This window comes from Chrysochloris asiatica, unplaced genomic scaffold (assembly GCF_000296735.1).
Source record: "Chrysochloris asiatica unplaced genomic scaffold, ChrAsi1.0 scaffold00004, whole genome shotgun sequence".
Classification (NCBI taxonomy): domain Eukaryota; kingdom Metazoa; phylum Chordata; class Mammalia; order Afrosoricida; family Chrysochloridae; genus Chrysochloris; species Chrysochloris asiatica.
In genome coordinates this window covers 10,004,354-10,016,588 of record NW_006408522.1, presented here as the reverse complement: position 1 = coordinate 10,016,588, position 12,235 = coordinate 10,004,354, and positions in this window count along the sequence as shown.

The window sequence follows — 12,235 nt, the reverse complement described above, 5'->3', positions numbered from 1 at the left end:
TGAAATGTGATGGGTCTCTTGTGATACAATAGTGAATAATCGGTATCAGGACTGATTGTGAGGGTTGGAAATGTAAAGGTAGACGTTTTGTAGCAAGGAGGGGCGTGATTAACTTTTCATTCTAGAAGCGGAAGTCCCTGGGACCATAAAGGGAGAAGAGCGGAGAGCGGGACCCTACCCAGAGAAGCAGTGATGCCTGAGATGGAGACAGAGACGATGACATGGAGAGATGGAGCAGCTGGGGACTTTAGACACAGAGAGGGAGAGGGGCTGTGTGCTGTAGACTGGGGGGGGGGGCAGGCTTGTAGGGTATGATGCATGGAGGGGATTGTAACCTTGGCAATGAAATGATATACGATAGGATGAGCATAAAATCAATGTTCTCCCATGTAAACTATCACATAATTCACAATAAAACATTAAAAAAAATTGAGTTCTAAACAAGGAATACCTTTTTAGTATATAGTATTAGAGAGTGAAGAGGGAAATATGAGGGCATTTCAAAAAATTCATTAAAAATGGACTTGAAAGATAATGGAATGTTACCAGGGACTTTTTGAAGCCCCCTACTACCTGGTGTGGCGCTGTGGGTTAATGCACCAGACTGCAAAGCTGTTTGAACCGCAAGGTTGACGGTTCAAGCTCACCAGCTGCTCCTTGGAAACCCTATACAGGGTCGCTATGGGTCGGAACTGACTCAATGGCACTTAACAACAACAATAACAACAACTACAACTCAAGGAGCTCTGGTAGCATAGTGGCTATAAGTCTGGCTGCTAACTTCAAGGTCAGCAGTTTGAAACTACCAGCAGTTTTGTAGGAGAAAGATAAGGTTTTCTGCTCCTGTAAAGACTGACAGTCTCAGAAACCCTATACAGGGTCACTATGAGTTGGAACTCACACCACCGCCAGCACTACAATTCAAGAGTCCTGATGTAGCACTGTAGGATAAAGCAATGGACCAAAAGGTTGTTTTGAACCACAAGGCTGGCAGTTCAAACTTACCAGCTGCTCCTTGGAGACCCTATATAGGGTTTCTATGAGTTGGAACCTACTCGAAGGCATTTAACAACAACAACAATTCCAACTCAAGGGCATCATACTTGTCGTCATGTGAGGCACATGATTTGGTAGGAGAGGAATATGATACTTTTGGGAAAAAAAGTTTAAAAAGGTGATTATCTGTTTTCTCCTTATTAGCACTTAGGCTGACTTATCAGAAGGGTAATATTTCCAAGGTTTGGATTTTGTAAACCAGTTAAATATAGAAACAAAAGAAAAGGTGAAATCATGATATTACTATAATGTTGCCAAGTTTAAATGTGACCAAATAATGAAGTGACAACAAAACCAAAAAATTGACAGCTACCAGCTTCAATGACCATTAATTCAGAAAAGAAAATAAACTTTGAATACCCTAGAAGCAGAGGGCGCCCACTGACAGTTAAAAAGAGCAATCATTCTTTTTTGTTTTGTTTTTATTATGAATGATGTGATGATAGTCTACATGGGAGAACACCAGCCCCACATTCATCCTATCCTACTCTGCTTCACTGCAATGATTACAATTCCCCGCATGCATCATTAACCAACCAAAGGGAACATCCTGCAAGCCTGCCTCCTGGCCGTCTGCACACAGACCCTCTCCCTCCCAGAGTTCAGAGTTCCCAGCCACTGCATCTCTCCATGTCATCGTCTCTACCTCCATTTCTGGTGTCCTGCTTCTCTGGGTAGGCTCCCACACTCCGCTCCTCTCCCCTGACGGTCCCAGGGACCTCTGCTCCTGGATTGCAAAATCAACCACTCCCTTCCTTTTGTTACAAAATGTCTACCTGTACATTCCCAATACTCAGTCAGACCTGTAGCAATCATTCACTATTGAATCACAAGAGTAATCCCCATCTCCTTTCACCAGCCCTTTTTTCAGACAGTTTGAAAACCATTCAGTGGAGATTCTACCTCCCCCATACCCTCTGGAACTAGGTTCCCTCTTGAAAGCTTGTAAGCCAGTCACTTCTGCCTTTGTAGCCCCCACCCCCACCCCCACCCCCCATTTTGGGTAGCCAATGTTTAAGTTGCCCATCCTTGTTGACCCTTTGTACTGAAGGGGTGGGAATGATCCTCACTGTAAAGATTTGTTCCCTCCCTTGAGCTTTTACATTTACAAGCATAGGTCAAGTTCATCAAATTGTAGCAGATGACTCTTTTTTCCTCTTCTTTCTTCCTTTAGTTGAGTTCTGGTCATCCAGCCATTGAAGCTAGGTCAAGTGTGTACTGTCTGCAAGTGTGGGTGTTCTTGTGCATCTCCCCTCACTTCCTATCAGCTGGATGCTTCCCTCTCCAAAGAGCAATCGTTCTTAAATAAAATTGGCAGCCCTAGACTGTGTTGCCCTCATTGTTGTGAAAACTTTGTCACAATTTGGCACTGGCCCTAGGATTTGAGAACATCCTGGCCAAATTATGCCATAGTCACATCTGCAAAATGGCAAGAACAATCCTGCAATTATTCAGGTTTGTGCTGGCAGGAGATAATCACAGAGCACCTTCTTAAAAAAGATAAGAGAAGATGAATACAAGTTTGAATTTTGATGACCTTAAATTAGTACCATCTAATTTAAGTATTTTATTTCTGAGGGGCATATTATTTGCATGGATTTATAATGTGACTTTTCTCAAACTATAACATATATGATTTAATATCTATACATACAAATAGGTATGTTGTTAAGTGCTATCGAGTCGGTTCTGACTTCTAGTGACCCTGTATAGGGTTTCTGAGGAGCGTTGGTGGGTTCGAACTCCTGGCCTTGCAGTTTCAGTCCAGTGCTGATCCTACAGTGATACATAAATATTTAGAAAATCGTTTTCTAAATTTCCTTTAGAGCACAGACCAATCCCCCATCTCTGAACTCCTCTAGCTCTATAAAATGAATGCTTCAGGAATTGGGTTATATGCCACTGAACTTAAATAACCCGCTTCCTAAGAGAGTTCAGAGGTCTTTGAAACTACAGGTAATTAAGCCTCCTGGCTCCTGTGAGTTGGCAGAATGTGTGACCCTAGCTGAGAGGATTTGGGTATTTGCCAAAAAGCAGGTGTAGTTGGTGGCAATGCTTGGAGACCAAGTCCACAAGTTCAGATTTGCTATTTATGCAAGAGACTACAACTGTATGAAAGTGAAGAATTGCCTGAAATTGCTGAGTAATTAATAGAAACCATGATTAAAATCAGTGGCCCAGCCCAAGTCTTGTACGTGGCTTCTTCTATCCTCTTCCTGCCTGAGAAACACACATAAAGATTTTTACCAGGGGAACTCTTCTGTAAATAGGACTGAAATTCAATAGCATATGCTGCAGAGAGATTCAAAGCACCATTCATAAATGATCTCCAAATAACTCCTCTTCCTCTCATGGCTGGGAAGAATGCCCCAACGTTTAATAGTGATAGTCTCTGGCTAGGGGAGCTTTTTATCTTATGTTTTCCTGTAGTGATACAGTTTGCTTGTTTTTTAATAACTGTAATTGTTTATTACTTCTGACAAAGAAAAGAAAGGAAAAGAAAGTTGCAAAATATATGTGCTGTCTTTAAAAATCACCTCAACCTGGATTTCAATTAGACCTTTCACCATCTCCTTATATGGAGTGGTAGCTCTCATGTCTCTCTCCTCGATTTACCTTTGATGGCCTGAGAAACTCAATAAAATCAGTTGCTGTTGACTACAGCTCATGCCAACCCCACGTGTGTCACAGTAATTACTGTGCTCCATGGGATTCTCAATGTCAGAGTTTTCAAAAGTAAGCCTTTTTTTTTTTTTTTTTTGACCTGGTCTTTCTTTTGAGGTGCCTCTGGGTGGTCTGGTAGCTCCAACATTTTAATTAGCAACTGAGTACACTAACCATTTGTGTGAGTATTCCAGACATTTGTCTTTCTGGGAAATAGTGCTAGCATCCCCCCCTCCCCAAGCTTCCCCAATTCTAGCTCTTCTGTAATTGCTGTGGCTTAGGTACCCCCCATCCCCCCATCCATATTTAATATCAGCTTGTTTTCATTCCTCTCTCTGTGTTGTTTGTCTTACTAATTCCGACATGATTATTTTTTTCAGGCTGAACTGAACAGAAGAGAGAGATTTTGGCTTTGATTCCAGAATGATGTTTCACAGAAAGTCAACTCTTGTTCCAGGTACTTGATAAACATCTCACTCACTAATTTCTCACCGTTTCTAAGCGATTAACATTTTGGTTAGCAAGTCCAGAGTGCTTCGGACACCCGTTTGCCTCCTACACAAGTAAGTTAACAAAACCCACAGAGTGTGGCCTGGCCCTCTGCTTCTCTGTAATGGTTTCTGTCACTCGGGCCAAGTAGCCGCCATGACTCTGCACTTTCGTGTGCTGCCTCAGGGCAAGCAGGGGAATGCAAATGACCAGTGGTCCTCAAATTGCAATTTAAGGATAATGGTTAGATGCTACTCTTCCCATACATATCTCTTCCTGACCTCCAAGATGAGGATAAAGTGCTATTTTAGCATATTTTTAGTGGAGAACATTAAACTTTAGGGTGATGGTGGCAAACTGCTGAATTATGTGTTTTGGTCTGACTAGAATATATTAGAAAGGGTTTGTGGGGGAGTGGGGAGGAAGAGGAGCTTTGGGCGCGAGGAAAACTAGACCGACAAAAAGGTAGATATTGGAAACTCCTGGTTTCTAGATACTGAAAGAGGAGGCCTAGTGGCACAGTGGTTAAGCACTTGGCTGCTGAGAGGTCCATGGTTTGAATCTACCAACCTCTTCATGAGTGAAAATAACTGGTTTATCTGCTCCAGTAAAGTTTATAACCAAGGAAACTCCATGGCGTAAGTTTACTCTGGTATATAGGGCCTCTTCTGGACTTCTGGTGTGGTGTTATAGGATAAGCACTGGACTGCTAGCCACAGGGTTGGTGCTTCAAGCCCACCAGCCACTCCTTGGAAACCCTACACAGGGTCGCTATGAGTAGGAACTGACTTGGCGACTTAACAACAACATAGGGTCTCCAAAACAAAATCGACTCCAGGATACACATCAATAACAGGTATTAAAAATGGCTATTATTTACAATATAATAATTAAACTGTTGGAAGATTATACACTAATGAGGCATTGCTTGCCAGGCGTATTGAAAATCCCTGCACTCAGATTTCAATTGTATTTGTCTCTACTGTGGTCAAATGTATTTCCTACCACCAGAGTGGAACTATGAGATTTGAAAAGAAAGAACGCATTAAGAGGCTTTCAAAAAGCATTCAAGTCTTCTTGGAGAGAGAGAAGTGTGATTTAAGGAGGCTATGTGGCATTATAGAAAATTATCTGAGACTCAGTCTTTTCACTTCTTTAGAAACAGAAAGATGATTCAAATTGTTAGGGTAAATAAATGAGACAAAAGATACAGTACATTTTGCTTTTAACTTGAACTAAACAAACAAACACAAATCTGTACTCTGAACCTGGCTGAGAAATATTCTGGGCCTGTTCATCATCCATTTATCCTTTGCCCAAGTGAAATGAAGGGACAAATGAATGAAGTTTCAGTTCCTATAGAGTCAGACTGGCTCTCTGTGGTGGTCATCATGGTTGTTGTTGCTAAGTGCATTTGAGCCGGTTCCAACTCATAGTTACCCTGCATCGTGTTTCCAAGGAGCAGCTGGTGAGTTTGAACTGCTGACCTTGTGGTTTGCAGTCCAGTGCTGATCCTACAGCACCACACCAAGAGTCTGGTCATGGTAGCTTATTCACTTTCTCTGTCTCCTATGAGGAAGTAGGTTCAATGCATCTCCAGAAGCATCCTACAAGCACACCTAAAGTTAGGGAATATGGTACCTCACATTCTGCTGAGTTTTACTTAGATCAAATGTGGAAGGAAGAAAGGAAATGGAAGGGAAAACCAAACTTTAGAAAGGTGATGAAGAGAAAATTTATCTACTTTACCTAGCAAACTCACCTAACAATCTTCCCTTTGGAGTAAACCAACATTGTGGCTCAAAGTATCCATGTATTCCAATAAAAGATTTTGAAGGGAAATGATGTCTATCATTCTTTTTCTAATTATTGTAGTAGTTCAATTTTTTTTTCCTTTTTAAATGATTCTAAAGCAATACACGCATATGGTAGAAATTTTACAAATAAGAAATTTGTTTAAAAAAGAATGGAAAATATTACTAATAACATACTAACTAAATGCAGTCAATATTAACATCTAGGAATGGCTCCTTTCAGTATTTTTTCATTTGCTTTTAAATGATTTACATAAGTGAGATCATCTGTACATAGAATTTCACAAACTCTGAAGGTGAGTCAAAAATTATCCACACTCTGGCTATAGAATTTATTTTAATCAACTTTTAGAAAAGACAAATACATCATTTGTCGACATAATCTCCTTGCTTTTCAATACACTTTGTCCATCTGTCAACAAGCTTTTATATCCCCTTATTAAAAAATATTTTAGGCTAAGCTGTGAGTCATGAATGTACCACTGTCTTCACTTTTGCCCTCAAAGGGCTGCCTTCAGGGGACCAAACAGATGAAAATCCAATGGAGCAACATCAGGACCATAGGGAAGATGCTTTAACACCTCAAAATGATGATTTTGCATCATGTCAACAGTGTGGGCAGAGGTGTGTGGACATGCACTGTCTTGCAAGATCATGGATAGCTGTCCTCTGTGTTTAATCTGAAGTTTAGGTTTCAGTTCTTCAGTGAGCATCTCACTGTAACGAGCACCTTTGATTGTTGAACATTTTTTCCTGACAGTGTTCCAGTACTGGCCCTTGAGAATTCCGGAAAACTATAAGCATCAAGTTTTCAGCTGATGGTTGACTTTTTAAAAGTTTTTATTGTGAACTGAGTGATAGTTTACATGGGATAACTTTGGCTTTACACCATCACTTCATTGCAATGATTACAATCTCCTCAGTGCATCATTAAACACTATTTGCTTCCATTCCCTCTGGGGTTTTTTTTTTGGGGGGGGTGGGGAGCAGGAGAGAGATGTGCACAAAACCACTTAGTATATAATCATTTAAACAACAAAGGGGCACATTCTGCAAGCCTGCCTCCTGGCGGCCAGCACCCAGACCCTTTCTTTCCGTGAGTCCAGCGTCCTCAGCTGCTCCCTCTCTCCATGTCCCCATTTCTGCCTCCATCTCTGGTGTTTGCTGCTTGTCTGGATAGTGTTCCACATCCTGCTTGTGCTCTTCTCTCTTGCTGGTCCTAGGGCCTTTGTTTCTGGGCTGTAAGATTAACTACTCCCCTGTTTTTGTTACAAAACATCTACCTTTACAGTTTGATGGTTAACTTTTGAACTTTTCCTTGGTTGGCGATTGAGGATGTTGCCCTTCCATACTCTGCCATTTACTGTCAGTCTCATAGTGATGAATCCATGTCTTGTCACCAGTAACAATTTTTAAAAAGAAACTTTTACCTTCCTTCCAATATTGGTTCAAAATGTGTTTGTAGATGTCTAAATGCATCTATTATGCTCTGTGTGGGTTGTTTTGGTACCCATCATGCACAAACTTTTCAAAACCAAAATCTGTCATGGATTATTTCATTGGCAGAGCCACGGCTGCTTTGCAAATCATTTATCACATAATCCACTGTCAGTCATCTATTTGAAAGAATCATTTCACATGCAAGCTTAATGTCATCAGCTGTGGTCAGGGGTGGACATTTTAATATAACCCGAACATGGATAAGTTTTGACTCGCTCTTGTATTTTTTTCTTCAATCAAAAGCATTTTTTTGGTCTCATGCCATTATGTCTTTCATACTTTGGACATATTATCAGGAGGGACCAGTCCCTGGAGAAGGACATGATGCTTGGCAAAGTGGAGGGTCCCCCAATAAGATGGATTGGCACAGTAGTAGCAGCAATAAGCTCAAGTGTAGCACCGATTGTGAGATTGGCACAGGACCAGTCAGTGTTCTGTTCTGTTGTGTGTAAGTTCGCTATGAGTTGGTACAGACTTGTTGGCACCTAACAACAACAACATAATACTCCACTATATTACAACACAACAATTAAATATTTCCCTGTTGTTGGGCATTTAGAGTTTAACCAACTTGTTGTTGTTAAGTGCCGTCGAGTTGGTTCTGACCCATAGCGACCCTGTACAGGGTTTCCGAGGGTGTAAATCTTTATGGGAGTAGAAAGCCTCATCTTTCTCCCGCGGAGCGGCTGGTAGTTTCAGACCGCTAACCTTAAGGTTCGCAGCCCGATTCGTAACCACTACGCTACCAGAGCTCCTTTTAACCAACTTAGCTCTATTATAAATAGTTCTCATTATTGTTGTGGAACTCCTGGTGCGGTGCCACTCCTTGGAAACCCTATACAGGGGTTGCTATGCATCAAAACTGACTTGGCAGCACTACCAACAACAAATTGTTAAGTGCTGTTGAGTTGGTTCCAACTCATAGTAACCATGTATAGGGTTTCCAAGGCTATAATTCTTTGCGGCAGCAGAATGCTTCATCTTTCTCCTGTAGAGCGGCTCGTGGGCTTGAACCTCTGACCTTGTGGTTTGGAGTCCAGTGTTTATTGTACACAGCTCTTGCACTCCCCAGTACTCATTATAAAAAGATGTTTATTTAAATACGGGTTATGTTGTTGTTGTTGTTGTTAAGTGCCGTTGAGTTAGTTCTGGCTTATAGAGATCCTGCATAGTTTTTCAACCCATAGCATCCCTGTATGGGGTTTCCAATTCATAGCAACCCCATGTAGGATTTTCAACCCATAGCGACCCTGTATAGAGTTTCCTTGCAGTTCAAACTGACTGTGGGTCAGTGCATTATTCTACATTACCACACCAGGACTGTTACTTATATAAACTCATTATAAATAGTTCTCCAATAAACATACTTTTTAATGCACATAAATCTTCTTAGCATTTCAAATTATTTATTTACTATAGGTATAATCTAGGACTCCTGGTGTGGTGCTGTAAGATAAGCACTGGACTGCTAACCAAAAAGTCAGTGCCTAAAACACACCAGTTGCTCCTTGGAAACCCTATACTGGGTCACTGAGTCAGAACTGACTTGAAGGCATAACAACAACATAGATATAATCTAAGGAGCCCTGGTGGCTCTGTGGATAAGAACAAGAACGCCAACCTCAAGGTCAGTTGTTCAAATCCACCAGACACTCTGCAGGAGAAAGATGAGGCTTTCTGCTCCTATACAGGTTTACAGCCTCAAAAACTATATATAGGGTCACTAAGAGTCAGCATCAACTTGGTAATAGTGGGCTTTAGACATATAATTTAGAGGAGCTCTGGTAGCAGTCCTGGCGTGGCGCTGTGGGCTAATGCATCAGACTGCAAAGTCATTTGAATAGCAAGGTCGGTGGTTCAAGCTCACCAGTTTCTCCTTGGAAACCCTATACAGGGTCGGTCTGGGTCGGACTCGACTTGACGGCACTTCACAACAACAACAACAACAACAACAACTGGTAGCATAGTGGTTATGAGTCTGGCTTCTAACTTCAAGGTCAACAGTTCAAAACTACCATCTGTTCCATGTGAGAAAGATGAGGCTTTCTTATCCTGTAAAGATTTACAGCCTCGGAAACTCTATGCAGGGTCTCTATGAGTCAGAACCGACTCCACGGCATACCACCATACATATAATTCATTGAAAGTAGAATTACTAGATCAAAGATTATTGTTATTTTTAAGGATTTTAATAAATATTACCAGGAAGGTTGGATCAATTTATTCTAATACAATATATGATTATTTCTGAAGCTCTGATTGCCTTGTTGATTAACGTCATTTGAAAATGTTGATATTTTGTTAGTTCCTGTTATTTAACTTTGCATTCACTGATGAGGCTAAAGCTGTTTATAGACGATTAAGCTATTTGGATTCTCTCTTATATGAATTCTCAGTTTATTACTTTTGCTGAGTTTGTCATTAACTTACTGTAACAATTTATATATTAAGGTTAACTTTTCTTGTGCCATAATTATTGAAAACATATTTCTTCTTATGGGTTTTATTTTTGTCTTGTTTCTAATTTTTGATATGCAGCAATTTTATTTCTCTATGCGTCAATTTCTTAGCCTTTTTCCTCTGCCATTTCCTCCATTGTTTTAAAGGAGAGAAAGTCCTCCACCATCTAGACTAGATAAATATGCACAACTATATTCTTCGTTAGTTCTATTGTGGCACTGTAGGATAAGCGCTGGACCCCAAGGTGGGTTTGAACTGCAAGGTCGGAGATTTAAATCTACTAGCCACTCCTCAGAAAACTTATCTATGGTTGTATGAGTTAGAACCCACTCGATGGCACTAATTAACAACAACAACAACATATGCTTCTAGTGGTCTAATCCATTTATCAAAAATATTTTTAATCTCTCTAGAAATTAATTTGTCATCAATATGTATTTTTCCCTGGCAAGGTAACAATTGTCTTGGCAACAGCATTGACTATTCTCTTCTCTATAGCTTTTATGTATTTAGTATTACATATGCAAGACCATTTTTATATGTACAAGCTTCTGTTTGGGGTTTTCCCCTCTCTGTTTTTTCCCCTTTAGTTATTCTCACTGGATTCTTCTAACTTTAAAAAAAAAAAAAAAAAAGCCAAACTGGCATACTAAGAAAGCTGCCTGACATTATTGGAGAGGAAGGATGTCTGCTTTCAAACGTCTTAGGTGAAAATGATATAATGTCATCTGCTTTCATGTCTTGGAGGTGCTATAACACAAAGATTCAGAAAGAGTTTTCTTAGTTTCTTTATAACCATAGCAATAGAAATAGAAAGAAGAATTAGGTACGTATTGTTTATCATAAGAACATTAACAGTGAGGAAATTGAGGTATTTAATGTTAAAAGGTCATTCTGTCTGGGCTTCTAGGGTACCAGTAAAGATATCAATCTATGTAAATGAAGAACATTTCCAGAAACTGCCACAAAATGAAAGAGGAGAGAAAGCATGAATTAGGATGGTTCTGTTAGGTTTCTGCAAGGTATGTGCTGATATTTTTTGCTTTGTTTTTAAGGCTTGTCAATGATGGGTATCTTAGGGTTTGTTGTTGTTGGTTCCCACTCATAGCGACCCTGTGTAGGGTTTCCAAGGAGCAGCTGATAGGTTTGAACTGCTGACATTTTGGTTAGCAGTCCAGTGTTGATCCTACAGTGTCACACCAGAACTCTGTATCTTTGGGTGCTGGTGGTAGTATGCTGTGGAGTCGGTTCTGACTCATAGTGACCCTGTACAGGGTTTCCGAGGCTGTAAATCTTTACAGGAGCAGAAAGCCTCATCTTTCTCCCACGGAACAGCTGATAGTTTCGAACTGCTGACCTTGAGGTTAGTAGCCTGATTTGTGGGTTATAAGTGACTTTTTTCTTTTTATTCATCTGTATTTTAATGATTTAAAAAAAAAAAAAACTGCAAAAAATTTTTTAAGTAATGGTTTGTTAATTAACTACTGAAATACAGTGTTTGGTAAATTTAGTTCATAGAAGTACAATGTTATGAAAAAATGGATTTTCTATTTCTTCACCTCTGACCTTAATAAACACAGAAACACTAAAGCTCATCTCATTAGAAGAGATTTTGTGAAAATGAGACAGGACATTTCTAAACTAAGTGCTTTGCCTCTGAATAAGATTTAACCCAAATTGAGGTTGGGTACTGGAATAAGGCAAGCTGCTAAGATGGAGGAGCAGGCAGACATGCAGTGAGGAGCTCTATCAGCAACAACACTGAATATCGGCCCAAGCAGGCTCAGGGGACAGTGCTAGAACTCTGAACCACATATAAAGGAATATTTAGAAGACTAGAAGGCTTATAGTATGGGGAATTTGTAGTAGAATCAAGAAATTCATTGTTTTCTAATTCATGATGCTCAGCTACTCCTGGAGCCGCCATCTTGGGAAAGACCAAGCAGGGGAAGGATCAGAACAGCCATGAACGCCTGACAGAACCACAGAGATACAAGCGTGGACATTCTTTTTTTGGTATCTGTTCATTGGTCTCTTGCTGTCTGCACGCCTCCATTCTGGTGACTAGAGGGGATGTCTGAGCTAATGGACATCCAACCCCCATCCCTGGAGGGTTCTACTATGCATGCACAAAGATCTCCTCAAAATTTAAAGTGACAGTTTCCACTTAAAACCAAACGGCCACCACTCGTCTGTCAGTTTGTCATACTGTGGTGGCTTGTGAGTTGCTGTGATTCTGAAAGCTATGCCAC